The sequence below is a fragment of the Chiloscyllium plagiosum genome, chromosome 30 (assembly GCF_004010195.1).
Source record: "Chiloscyllium plagiosum isolate BGI_BamShark_2017 chromosome 30, ASM401019v2, whole genome shotgun sequence".
Lineage (NCBI taxonomy): Eukaryota > Metazoa > Chordata > Chondrichthyes > Orectolobiformes > Hemiscylliidae > Chiloscyllium > Chiloscyllium plagiosum.
The window spans coordinates 41,497,658-41,511,094 of record NC_057739.1 but is presented as its reverse complement, the minus strand read 5'-3'; positions in this window follow the sequence as shown (position 1 = coordinate 41,511,094).

Here is a 13,437-nt window from a genome sequence, read left to right as displayed (position 1 = left end):
TACATAGATCCTTGAAAGTTGCCACCCAGGTTGATAGGGTTGTTAAGAGAGCAGACAGTGTGTTAGCTTTTATTGGTAGAGGGATTGAGCTTCGGAACCATGAGATCATGTTGCAGCTGTACAAAACTCTGGTGCGGCCACACTTGGAGTATTACATACAGTTCTGGTCACTGCATTATAGGAAGGATGTGGAAGAGGAGATTTACTGGGATATTGCCTGGTATGGAGGGAAGGTCTTACAAGGAAAGGCGAAAGTGAGGACTGCAGATACTGAAGATCAGAGTCAAGATTAGAGCGATGCTGGAAAAGCACAGCAGGCCAGGCAGCATCCGAGGAGCAGAAAAATCTACATTTCGGATTCCTGATGAAGGGCTTTTGCCTGCTTGTCGATTTTCCTGCTTACAAGGAAAGGCTGAGGGACTCATGGCTGTTTTTGATAGAAGACGTTTGAAAGGTGACTTAATTGAGACATATAAGATAATCAGTGGGTTAGATGGATTGGACAGTGAGAGCCTTTTTCCTCAGATGGTGATGGCTAGCATGAGGGGACATAGCTTTAAATTGAGCGGTGATAGATATTGGACAGATGTCATAGCATGAGGGAAATAGCTTTAAATTGCGCGGTGATAGATTTAGGACAGATGTCAAAGAGATACTTTCGTTACTCAGAGAGTAATAGGGACATGGAACACACTGCCTGAAACAGTAGTAGACTTGGCAACTTTAAGGGCATTTAAATGGTCATTGTATAGGCATATGGACAAGAATGGAATAGTGTAGGTTAGATGGGCTTCAGATTGGTTTCACAGGTTGGCGCAACAAAGGGTCTATACTGCGCTTTAATGTTCTATGTTGAGTTCAGCATCTTCAAAGCACGAACATTTTCCTCTATTTTGATTACCCATCTGCAGTGATTGTAATTAGGCCAGCCAGGTGTAACTCATAGATTATGAGTTCCCTGATTGGGGCTGTTAATCGGATTCAATCAGGGAGCCTTGGCTGACAGATATAAATAGATGTGTCAGAGGTTCTGCTCACTCTGAAAGCTGGCTCTGAGGAAGCAGGATTAGTGTCAAGGACTATGCATGTGTAAATAAAGGGCAACTTGGTTATGGGATATCAGCCTCTGTGGAGTTATCTCACCATGAAACTGCATCATGTTTGTGTCTTGTTGACCTTTTCAGCAGGATTGATCTAATTTCCACTATAAAAATTGCAGGCTCGAAGGGCTGACTGGCCTACTCCTGCACCTATTGTCTATTGTCTATTGTCTAAAAATGTATAATTAACACTTATTTTACATCTCAATCTCTCCTTTACAAGTAGCTCTTCTATAGTTGTGCTCTTGTGCAACCCCACATTATGGAAAAATCGCACTTTAGAAACAGCACTTGAAGTGTTGGCAACGTAATCACATCACAGCCAACAAATGTTTTAAACGTTTGTGCTTTAGAAGCAGTATCTCCAATTCATCAATCGAATGATAGTGAATTCACGTTAATGAAATATGCATTATAGCAGAATGACCTGTATCACCATTAGCACTCCTTTTGTCTTTTGCTCTGGGCACTTTCACCATCTGTTCCATTCACTCCTCCCCGCCTTCTGTCAATTGCATAAAATACAGAATCTTCTAGATCCACCCACACCTCCCAGTTCTAAATAAGAGTCTTTGGATGTTGTTAATTTGTTTTTCTTCTACAGATGGTGCCAGACCTGCTGAGTTTCTCCAGGATTTTCTGTTTTAATTTCAGATTCAGTTAAATGGGCATCAGCATTACGGTGTACAGCATTGGTCATCTTATTTAAGAGAGGATATAAATGCATTGGAAGCAGTTCAGAAAAATGAGGGGCAGTTAGCTCAGTTGGCTGGGTGTCTGGTTTGCATTGCAAAGAGATGCCAATGACATAGGTTCAAATTCCAAATGTTACCATAGAGGTCTTCTCAACTTCTCCCCTTGCCTGCAGTGCGGTGGTCCTCAGGTTAAACTATCACTATTTGTCTCTCTCTAACATTTTCTGGTCTGGTAAGCTTGTGAGGTGACTTTGTCCCACAGGGTGCCTTAGAAGGAAATGTTGGCTCAGCTGTATCACCTGGAGCTCTGAAGAGTAAGAGACAACTTGATTGAAAAATATAAGAGTCTATGGGGTTTTGACAGAATGGATGTTTTGGAGTATGGGGAATCTAGAACTATGGTTAGATTTTTTTTTAGATTACTTTCAGTGTGGAAACAGGCCCTTGGGCCCAACAAGTCCACACCGACCCTCCAAAGAGCAACCCGCCCAGACCCATTCCCCTACACCTAACACTACGGACAATTTGGCACGGCCAATTCACCTAACCTGCACATCTTTGGAATGTGGGAGGAAACCCACACAGACACGGGGAGAATGTACAAACTCCACACAGACAATTGCCCGAGGCGGTAATTGAATCCAGGTCCCTGGCGTTGTGAGGCAGCAGTGCTAACCACTGTGCCACCGTGCTGCGTTCAAAATAAAGGGTCTCTCATTTAAGACAGCGATGAGTCGGCTTTTTTTGTTTCCTCAGAGGGTAGTGAGTCTTTAGAACTCTCTTCCTTAAAGGACGGTGGAAATGCAGTCTTCAAGTTTTGTTAAGGCTGTGTGGATAGAATCATGATAAGCGAAGTTAGTGGGGGAATTGGTGGTGAAAGATTATCTGGGGTAAGTGGGAAGGTAGAGGAACCAGATCAGCCGTGATCTGATTGAACAGTGAGGCAAGCTCAAAGGCCTGTGCGGCATACTTTTGTTCCTCATTTGTTCATTCAAATAATTATTAGGAACAGGAGTAGGCCATTCAGCTCCTCAAGCCTGTTGTGTCATTCAATGAAATCATGGTCAACCTGTGGCCTAACTCCGTACATCTGCCTTTGGCCCATATCCCTTAATATCTTTGCTTAACAAATATTTACCTGTCTCAGATTTAAAACTAACAACTGATCCAGTATCTACTACTGTTTGTGGAAGAGTGTTCCAGACTTAGACCACCCTTTCTATGTATAAGTGCTTCCTAACATCTCTTCTGAATGGCCTGGCCCTAATTGTTAGACTATGCCTCAATTCTAGAATCTGCAACCCGTGGAAATGGCTTATCTTTGTCTGCCCTTTTTTCTCCTGTTAATATCTTGAAGACTTCAATCAGACCACCCCCTAACCTTCTACATTCTTGAGCAAACAGGCCTAATTTGTAAAATCTGTCATACAGTGACAGAGTTATGGAGTTATAGAATATGGAAACAGACCCTTCAGTCCTTGACGACCAAGTTTCCCAAACTAAACTAGTCCCATTTGCCTGCGCTTGGCCTATATTCCCTTAAACCTTTCCCATTCATGTACCTGGCTAAATTTCTTTTAAATGCTGCAACTGTACCTGTGTCTAGCACTTCCTCTGGCAATTCATTCCACATACAAACCACCCTTTGTGTAAAAATGTTGGCCCTCAGGTCCCTTTTAAATCTTTCTCCACTCACCTTAAAATATGCCCTCTAGTTTTGAACTCCCTTACCCTAGGGAAAAGGCCTTTTCTATTCACCTTATCTATGTACCTCATAATTTTATGAACCTGTATGAGGTCACCTCTCAATCTCTTACTCACCTTGAAAAAAGTCCCAGCTTATCCAGCCTCTCTTATAACTCAAATCCTCCAGTCCCAGCAACATCCTTGTAAATCCTTTCTGAACCCCTCCAATTTAATGATACCCTTCCTATAGCAGGATGACCAGAACTTTATACAGTTCTCCAAAAGCAGCTTCATCAATGTCCTGTACAGACTCAACATGTCACCCCAACTCCTATACTCAATGGTCTGAGCTATAAAGGCAAACATTCTTCATCATCCTGTCTTCCTCATAACTTAACATTTGAAGTTGAGGTATCATTCTTGTAAACTTACATTATATTCCGTTCCAAAGCCAATATATTCTTCCTAATGTGTGGTACCCAGATCTGTTCATAGTACTTCAAGTGGGGTCACCAGAGAACCAAGTTCAATTCTTACATAGGAGGGTAGTTAGACACTACTGAATCTATTTGATATTTTCACTGGTATATATAATGTTTTAAAAAATCATTCTCTGGGAGAGGGCATTCCCCAATCCAGAGGGCAGTTCAGAGTCAACCACACTGCTGTGGATTGGGGAGTCACATGTACTCCAGACAGGTAAGGATGACAGTTTCCTTCCCGAAGGAACATTACTGAACTAGATAGGGTTTTCAGATAATCGACAATGGATTCATGGTCATCATTAGACTGTTAATTACAGATTTTTAAAAATTGAATTCAAATTCCAACATCATTTTTTTTCTTTTCTTTATTCATTTTTGGAATTTAGGCATTGCTGGCAGGCCAACATTTATTGCCCATCCCTAGTTGATCTTGAGATAGTGGCAGTGAGCTGCCTTCTTGAACTGCCGCAGTTCACCTGCTGTGCTGGGATTCGTACCTGGGTCTCCAGAACATTACCTGGGTCTCTGGATGAACAGCCCAGCGATAATATCACTAGATCATCGCTTCCCCTGTCATGGGGCTTCCAGGGCCATACAGCGGCCGTCTCTCCCATTGGCACACCACCGATGATGGGCGGGACTATTGATGGACTCAACTGCTACAACCAGCAATGGTTCCTGGGGCAACACCTCCCAAACTTGTGACCTCTATTGCCTAGAAAGACAAGGAAACTATCACCTCTCGAGGTCCACCAATGCTCCCTACCACATCATGTCCTGTACCATCCTAATGTGGACATATATGAGTTGCTTCGTGCCAGGTATGGCACATTAGGAATATACTCCTCGTTCTCTGGCAATGGTTTCACATCCCATTTCAGGTCTAATGTCTGGACAAGGTGGTTGTGGAAAGGATGAGTGAGTGCAGAACTCTCTCAAAACTAGGAGCTACCCTTTTCAGGCAGGAATGAGGAAAATTTGTTTTCCCTCAAAGGGAACTCTCTGCCTCAGGAAACAGGGGCCATTGAGTACTTTTAAGGTGGATGCAGGTAGATTATTGCTGGTCAAGGGAATAAAAATGTTTTGATGGTAAATGGTGTTTTGCAATTCAAAACACTGCAGATCAACCATGATCTTATTGAATGGATGAGCAGGATTGAGGGGCCAAGTGGCCTATTTCTGCCCCTCATCTATAGGTTGGTAAATCAAATCTAATACTCCAGTGCAGTACTGAGGGGGTGCTTCACTGCTGGGTGTAGCCTCTTTAGATTGAGGCTCTGTCTGTTCTATCAGGTCAACATGAGACCCTGGAGCAGGAGTAGGCCATTCAGCCCCTCGGATCTGCTCCACCATTTAACATGATCATGGTTGATCGCATCTCAGCCTCAACTCCACTTTCCTGCCTGCTCATAATAACCCTTCAAACCGATACTAATTAAAAACCTATCACCTCCTTAACTTTACTCAATGTCCCAGCATCCACTGCACCCTAGGGCAATGAATTCCACACATTCATGACCTTTTGAGAGAAATAATTTCTCCTCATCACTGTATTAAATCTTCTACCCCTTATCCCCAAAGGGATATCCTCAAAATCATTATTCCTTTTAAAGAACAGCAGGGGGCACCTCCGCAATAAATATCGCAAACTGTTTGTGGGAGCCTCATACGTGCAAATTGGCCGCTGTGTTCCTGACGTTATGACAATGATTACATTTCCAAAGTACTCATTGGATGTAAAATGCTTTGAGATTTCCTGTCAATTGTGAAAGGTACTATACAAATGTAAGTTGTGTTTCTTTCCTTCTTTGTTGTAACCATGTGAAATTCTACTTCGCAATGGATCACCACCACAACAGCAGCAGTTGAAATAGAAAGCTTAATTCTGGGTTATCAAGGGTAGCTGGGAGGGACAATTAACGATTATTTTGTCACTCATGCCTGTACAGTCAGTTCTTCTACAACATGATGGATGCATTCTTGTGTAACACCGCATTATGGAAAAATAGCATTTTAGAAACAGCCTTTAAAGTGTTGACGCTGTAATCGCGTTACAACCAACACATGTTTGAAAAGTTCGCACTTTAGAAACAGTGTCCCCAATTCATCAGTCACGTTACAGCAAATTCATGTTGATGAATTGGGGACACTGTTTCTAAAGTGCGAACTTTTCAAATGTGTGTTGGTTGTAACACGATTACAGTGTCAACACTTTAAAGGCTGTTTCTAACATTATGGCAGACATTATAACAGAACAACCAGTACATCAGGAATGATAAAACAGAAGAATCAGAATTACAAATATTCACTACAAGGGTGGTAATTCACTCATGCAAATTGTCTTCTCTTTAGAGCTCATGCAATGCATGCTGGTCTGGTATTTTAAGACCATTCTCCATGATTGAGTTAAAATCATTGGCTTTTTTTGGGGAATCAAGGGATATAGGGAGTGAGCACGATTATGGAGTTGAAAAAGGAGACTAACTATGATTGAATTTGATGGTGCAACAAGCTGGAAGGGCCGAATGATTGAAGTCTGCTCCCATTTCTTGCATTCTGTTGAATAAATCTCAGCATTAATTCACAGGAAACCTCCTTACCCAGATTTGTGGGAGTGTGGAACTTTCCACTACAAGGTTCAGTTAGGGTGGAATACCATAGACCGATTTTAGGAGAATCCACCAAAATGCTCAGTAGAAAGGAGTTGGCTAACCTGACGGGGTTAGATGGAAGAGATTGGACAGAAGGTTCAGGTGATCAGTGACCAACAAGCCAGTGACAGTTTCTGTCTTTTACTTTCTATAGAACCACGAGACATTGAAGCAGAAGTCAACCATTCAGCCCATCAAATCTGCTCTGACACTCGGTGAGATCATAGCAGATCTGATAACCCTCAACTCTACTTTCCTGCCTTTTCTACATCACCCTTGATTCCCATACTGAATAGAAATCTGTTTAGCATAACTTTGAATGTATTTATCTACTCAGCTGCAATTTCCCTGTGCAATAAAGAATTTCACAGATTCTCTACCCTCTGAGAGAGGATTTTCCAACTCATTTCAAATTTAAAGGGGTGACCCTTTATTCTGAGATTATGTCCTCTGGCCCCAGATTCTCCCCCATCTCCCCCGTGTCAAGCCCCCTAAGAATATTGTACAATTCAATGGACTCCTATCACTAGCAGTGTTAATTTTTCTACTGTTTTTAAATAATGTACTAAATTATTAAACCTCCTCACCCCTTCAAGTCGAGGATGTAAGTTAATAAACTGCATGTAAACAAAGTAGATTTCCAGACATTTAAGCACCACAACCCCAACCTCACAAATGAAACACTGGTCCTGTCTTCCCCCTCTTAGCACACAAAGTTTAACTAAAGTTTACAGTTATGCACGGTTCTTAACACAGGCAGTAGAGATTGGGATGGTCTCAAGTCCACCAAACCACAACGTGCAAGATAACTGAGGAGTGCGTAGGAATTGTTGAATCTTGAGGTGATACAGTCTTGAATGAGGGTTTCAGCAGCAAATGAGGCAAGGTAATAAAGGAAATAAAATACTGAAAGAACTGCGGATGCTGTAACTCAGAAACAGAAACAAGTTGCTGGAAAAGCTCAGCAGGTCTGAGGAAGGGTCACCGGACCCAAAGCATTAACTTTGATTCCTCTCCACAGATGCTGCCAGACCTGCTGAGCTTTACCAGCAACTTCTGTGAAGGTAATAAAGGAATTGAGCAATGTTACAGGAAGTGGAATTATTCATAGTGGTGGCTTGTATTTGTGGTAGGAAGCTAACCTTGTACTCAAACAAGTTTGCTAAGAGTCAGATTTAGTCTTAAATTGTGGTCAGGGAGGGAAAGTAGCTGGGGAACAGAGTTTGTTAATGGGAATCAGAAACAGTGGCTTCAGCCATCGCTATATAATTAGTGAAAATGTGTTTTTTCCAATCAATTTATCCATTCTGCTGCTTGCTGATCTTACACTTGAGGTTTTGCCCAACTAGGATGGAACACGGTTGAGTGTGGTCACAAGTGTTATCAATTACAGGGATCTAATGACTCACTGGTAACAAAACCTTGTGAAAAAAGAAACATTTTAGTACAGATGGCCTTGAAAATATCTGGTGAGCAATCAGTCATTCAGTGCATGAAAATGTTGGTCACCACAGGAAATATTTTCACTCTGCAATTCCAGGAAAGATTTATAGAGCCAAATACATTCCAAACAGCTCTGCCTTAGCTTAGGAACTGAAGACCTTTTATTGCATTTGATGGTGGAGTTTTTGAATTTGGTCAGTAGCTTAATGTGCCCTGGGGAAGGAAAGAGAATGGGTAAGTTGGTCTTTTAAAAAGAACTACTGATCCTGCCAGATACACAAACCAATGGACAAGGTGGAATGAAGTGTGGAGCTGCAATTGGAAGAGAGCGAAGGAAAGGAGTAGATTAGATTACCTACAGTGTGGAAACAGGCCCTTCAGCCCAACAAGTCCACACCGACCCTCCGAAGAGTAACCCACCCAGTCCCATTTCCCTCTGACTCTTGCACCTAACACTATGGGCAATTTAGCATGGCCAATTCACCTGACCTGCACATCTTTGAACCGTGAGAGGAAACTCATACAGACATGGGGAGAATGTGCAAACTCCACAGAGACAGTCGCTGGAATCAAACCTGAGACCCTGGTGCTGTGAGGCAGCAGTGCTAACCACTGAGCCACCATGCCACCCATATAGTAATGTGAGGACAGAGTAAGGTAGCAGCTGTCTTATCCTGACTGCTCCAGTCAGGTTGTTGAATTTCTTCCAAGATTGTAACCAGGTTCCAGCTGCTAAACTCATTGTCTGGTGATGCATTCCAGTTCTGAGACGTGTGTGTTCCCAATGCATCCGCTATTTTAATTACTCCTCCATCCGTGGTCTTACCTTCAGCTGCCAAGATGTGGAATTTCATCCAAAATCTCAACTTTCCTCACTGAGGACATATCTTAAAACCGTGGTTACGTGTTTTTAAAAAGAAATTAATTTATGAGATGGGGGTGTTGCTGGCCAGGCACCCATCCCTAATTGCCCAGTTAAGAGTCAACCACATTGTGGTTCAGTCACACTTAGGCCAGACCAGATATGGAGAGTTGTTTCCACCTCCAAAGGACATTAATAAACCAGATAGATATCTCCCTTGACAATTGACAACAGAGTCTTGGCTATCATTAGACTTTTGTCTCCAATTTTAAAAAAAAATGACATCGACCATGGTAGGACTTGAACCTGGGCCCCCCAAATATAATGTGATTGTCTAAATTAAGTGCCTAGCAATAACACCAATAAGCTATCACCTTCCTCCTATTCACCCTTTCTATTGACTCATGATCTAGTTGGTGTCATGTCTTGTTTTATTTATAATGGAGCATTGGTGACCATGCACTTCTTGGTCCAGGGTTGGACTTGGCATGATACTGCAGAGGTTCTTGTTATTGCCTGTCTGCAGACACAAGAATTGGACCAGGAATCTGTCTAGCTCTTCCCACCTTTTATTGGTGCATGTATTAGGAGGATTTACAGTGATACCCAACCTGTTTTGCCTTGTTATACATGCTCCTTCCCTCATCATCAAGTCCTGGAATAAAACTTGAACCTGGAACTTCTGGCTGAGAGGCACAGCCTCTACCTACTGTGTCACAAGACCTCCCCGGAATATTAAAGTAAAAAGACACTGTATAATGAAGAGTGGGGCAGAGACTTTAAAAAAAAATCATTCATGGGATGTGGATATTGCTGACTGGGCCATTCCCTAATTACCCAGAGGGCAGTTAAGAGTCAGTCTCATTCCTGTGGGTCTGGAGTCACATGTAGACCAGATTGGGTAAGGACGGCAGATTTCCTTCTCTAAAGGGGGTGAGTGAACCAGGTGGACTTTTACAACAACTGACAATGGTTACACGGAGGCTGTTTTTAATTCCAGATTTTGGGAGTTTTTTTTAAAATGAATTTAAATTTCACCATCTGTCATAGTGGAATTCAAACTGACGTTCCCAGAATATTAGCCGGGGAGTCTGGATTCCCAATCCGATGACGTTACTACTGTACCAATGCCCCCTGAGATCATAGAATTGATGTTGTTCAATTTGTAGCAAAGTTTGCACAAGAGTGAAAAACCCTCATTGTATTATAAGAGACCGATGGAGTTTTTTTTAATATAACGTGGGATGGGGCAGAATTAGGAAATACAAAAATTGAAAAGCCCGAATTGAATGCACCAAAACAAATGACAGTTTGAATTACATTAAGAAAGTTAGTCACTAAATGATTACCTCTTGTGGGACAATCTAGAACCAGGGGTCATAGTATAAAAATAAGGAGACATCTATTTAAAACATAGATGACAAAACAATTTTTGTTGTGGGCCTTTGGAATTCCCTTTCCCAAAAGGCTGTTGTTTGGAATCCTTAAATAACTTTAAGGCAGAGGCTGTAGTTGCTCAGGAGAGGTGACAACCAAATGGTACTATCACTGGGACTGTTAATCTAAAGACCCAGTAATGTCATGGCGATCCAAGTTTGAATCTCACCACATCAGATGGTGGAATTTGAAGTCAATTAAAAAAAAGTCTGGAAACAAGAATCTAACAATGACCATAAATCAGTTGTCAATTGTTGGAAAAACTCATCTGGTTCACTAACATCCTTTAGGGAAGGAAACAGCCATCTTTACCTGGTCTGGCTTACATGTGACTCCAGACCCACAGCAATGGGGTTGACACTTGACCCTTGGGCAATTAGGGATGGATAATAAATAGCCAGCAACGTCCTCACCATGTGAATGATTAATAAAAGTAATAGATTCTTGACTAACAAGAATGAAAGATTATCGGGGGATATGAAGGAATGTAGAGTTGAAATTAGAATCTGATCAGCCATGAGTTTATTGAATGGCAGAGCAGGCTTGGAAGGGCAGAGTGGCCTACTCGTGTTCCTTGCTCATGTGTTCCATTGGGTTCCTTGACGTTACAGCTCAGGTACCAGCTCATTGCTTCCACGCTGATTTTGGTGCTGAAGTTTCGAGTAATTAATCACATCAACCTATTTTCAGATCTCATCATTCATTAAAAAGAGTAGCCGGGTTGAACTGCAACTTCCATCTCATGCCAGTATCTCTTTAAAGGAAAATGTGTCATAAAATCCATTCACAGCCTCTGGAGCTGCTCATTACATTCCAATCCTTTGTATGTTCCAAGCGTGAGCGACTAACATGATCTTATTAACAGGATCAGCCAGTTCTGGGTGCAAATCAATTCTAATTGTTTGGAATAAAGTCTCAAGAGTGCACGGACAACAGAAGAAAACTGCAGTTGAATTGCTCCTCATTTTTCATGGGCACAGGCTAAACAAAAGTCCATTAAAACTTGGAAGTCTGTCACTGTTTACATGCAGCTGTTGTGGTTAAAATAAACACTCAGGCAGCCTGAGTGAACGATGAGCAAGGAAAGCGGAATGATTGAGGCAAAGGAATTACATTCAGTGTGCTGTTTACATTCAGTGAAAGTTATGAGTGTCTAATAAAGCAGGATTTTCACCGAGCCAGGATTTTCTCAACCCCATCCTGTCACTGACCTTTTGGAATTAATCTTCCTTGTTTTCCTCAGGTTCCAAGATGCTTAAAGTGATACAGTCCTTGTTCACACATGAAGAGTGAGTCACCACTCCCCACCACTTTCCCATTGCCCACAAACGAGCTAATCTCACATGATACTAAAATTAAACATTTGGGAAATACACAGCAACTATTGAGGGATAAACAAAGTTAACATTTCATGTCAATTCTCTTTCATCAGAACTGAAAAACATTAAGCTGTTAACAGGTTCCAAGCAGATGCAGACTGACAAATGCTCAGTTTGGGTTCCACCAGTGCCACTCAGCTCCTGACCTCTTTACAGCCTTGGCTCAAACATGGACAAATGCACTGAATTCCAGAGGTGAGGCGAGAGTGACAGCCCTTATCATTAAGGCCATATTTAACAAGCAAAATTTGACCAACTTGACCATCTGGGCCCTATCAAAACTGGAATCAATGGGCCAAACTCTCCGCTGATTGGAGTCGTACCTGGTACGTAGGAAGATGGTCATGATAGTTGGAGGTCAGTCATCTCAGCTCCAGGATGTCTCTGCAGGAGTTTCTCAGGGTAGTGTCCTAGACCCAACCATCTTTAGCTGCTTCATCAATGACTTCCCCTCCATCACAACAGATTTCCTTCCCTAAAGGACATTAATGAACCAGAGAGATATTTGCAATTGCTGATGATTGTTTCATGATCACCCTTTACAAGACTAGCTTTCAATTCTATGTTTTGTTAAAAGAATTTAGATTCCACTGGTAGCCAGGATGGGATTTCAACCCAAGTTGACAGAACCAGGAGCCTCTGGGTTACTAGCCCAGTGACATGATCTCTGTTGTGTAAGAGGTGACCAAGTCCAAAGTAAGCGAGCGTGATGAGGAAAGCCATCTTTTCAGGCTAACTAGAAGAGTCTTCTAAAGTAAACATGAGGGAGTTTATTGAATTGCAGCGACTATTTACAGATTGTATGATTAAGACCTGCAGTACCACAGAGACTGGTGGGAGCAAACAAACCCCAGGTCTGTTTCCTAAACATTACTTCTTTACTCTTTACCAAGGTCATAGTGACATCATCACAGTGATGGTGCTTACTTCACTCAATTAATTATGAACCCTTTCAGACCCACAAACAATATTACCCCTCAAGTCTTATTCCTTCATACTATTATTGTTATACATTTGTTTAAATATTTACCACTCCTATTAAATCTTTGATTTACAAGTTCAGTCAATATGCAAGTTTGACTAGCATTCCTCAGCATGTTCTCTTTGGACTTGAGAGAATGGTATTTAGTTGGATACAAGATTGATTTGGACTATTTCCCTGATGATGTCAGATCTGTAGTTCTCCCTTGAACTTATGGTCTTTAACCTCTAGTGAGATTTATGCAGGACTTTGGCAATTTTCATCTATTCTTCGTTGCTGTCAGTGTGGTTCCTGACATAGTGGGTCATTCTGTTTCTTTTTTTTGCAGTTTCTTGGACTTTTGCACATTGTATATCTTCTTCCCAGTGGTCTTTAGTGGAGTCATATATAGCCCATACTCGATTTGTATCAGTGGAATTTGTTTCTCATTCCACCTGTAGATCTTTGCCAAGGTAGGCAAACTTATTACTTCAACTTCTTACATATTTTGGGTTTTCTCCTTCCCTTTCTGTGAGTCAGTTATTGTTTGTTCGCTTCCTCAATTGCATTGCCTGGAGATTCATTCTTCCTGATTTGAAACCCTTTAGCGTGGTTGGGAATTCTTCTTTGGAAGATGTGGAGGTTGGAAAATCATCTGTGAATTCACCAGGATGTTGCACTCCTGTAATGAATCTCGCTTCATAAGTTCATAAGATATAGGAACAGAATTAGGCCATT